The sequence below is a fragment of the Cetorhinus maximus genome, unplaced genomic scaffold (genome assembly GCF_964194155.1).
Source record: "Cetorhinus maximus unplaced genomic scaffold, sCetMax3.hap1.1 HAP1_SCAFFOLD_320, whole genome shotgun sequence".
Lineage (NCBI taxonomy): Eukaryota > Metazoa > Chordata > Chondrichthyes > Lamniformes > Cetorhinidae > Cetorhinus > Cetorhinus maximus.
In genome coordinates this window covers 231,881-232,921 of record NW_027596270.1, presented here as the reverse complement: position 1 = coordinate 232,921, position 1,041 = coordinate 231,881, and the positions used below count along the sequence as shown (strand labels likewise).

The following is a 1,041-nucleotide window of genomic DNA, read 5'->3' as shown; positions in this document are numbered from 1 at the left end:
AGTGACCATGAAAACTGCTGGATTGTCATAAAAACTCAACTGGTTCACTGATGTCCTTCAGGGAAGGGAATCTGCCACCCAGTCTGGGCCTACACAAGGCACAGGCCTAGATGGGAGAAGACAGGAAGAGAGAGAAGGGTTGGGGTGGGAGAGGGAACGTTTGAGAAAGAGGGATTACAACTCAACCAGAATTTTGACAGAAACTCAAAACCCTGAACCTCCACCACCTAGAAGGGCCAGCTTACCACCACCTTCTCAAAGGAAGCTAGGGATGGGCAATAAATGCTGGCCCATCCAGCAAAGCCCACATCCTGTGAATGAATGAAAAAAACATAAGGTATTAGCTAATCATAAAAGTATCACAGACACAGATTTAAGATTTAGGGTAAGATCTACAGCAGGAATGTGAGGAAGAAATTTCACACATTGAGTGTTAATGACCTGGAACTCAATGCTTAAACTCAAAGACCGATAATATCCAGGTCCTGATGAATCGAGTGACTCGAGTCAGATCTTAATGTGATCTTTGCTTTGAGTTGCTCTGTGTGTAAATCCTCCCCTTCCAATCCCCTGTAAAGAGTTTCCAAAATCCATCCCCGTCAGTCCAGGGTAGAAATTCACAACCTTCTCTCCTCCTGCTGACAGGGACAACTGCGCATGCGCCCTGCTGCACATTAACCCCGCTCAAGATGGCGGCTGTTAACCCGCGCCTTTTGCTGGAGACCCGATCCCGCAGCCTTCGCCCTGCAGATAGTTTCTTATTTTGGGTTCAGAGCCGCATCGAGTGCTTACAAACCCTCCCCGTCCACCTACCGGCTTTATTTCTCCCTGCACTCCGCCCTTTATCTTATCTCCTGTGGATCCGACAAACAAGCCTCTGTTCACCGCCATTACACACACTGCGCATGCTCCAGATCACAGTGCCCTGTGGATTGACGGAAACTCCGGACCAATAGGAAAAGGGGGCGGAGCTGGAGGTCCGATCGTGAGCGTGTGATCCTCCAACCAATCGGAGTGAATGAGGGGCGGGGCTGAATCCGG

The 1,041-nt window shown here is 49.6% G+C and overlaps 1 protein-coding gene across 1 annotated transcript in view; it reads left to right on the top strand.

Moving 5' to 3' along the window:
* LOC144673248 (uncharacterized) overlaps positions 1-1,041 on the top strand; it is a 68,969-nt gene that overhangs the window by 44,561 nt on the left and 23,367 nt on the right. The gene's annotated exons all lie outside the window — the stretch shown is intronic.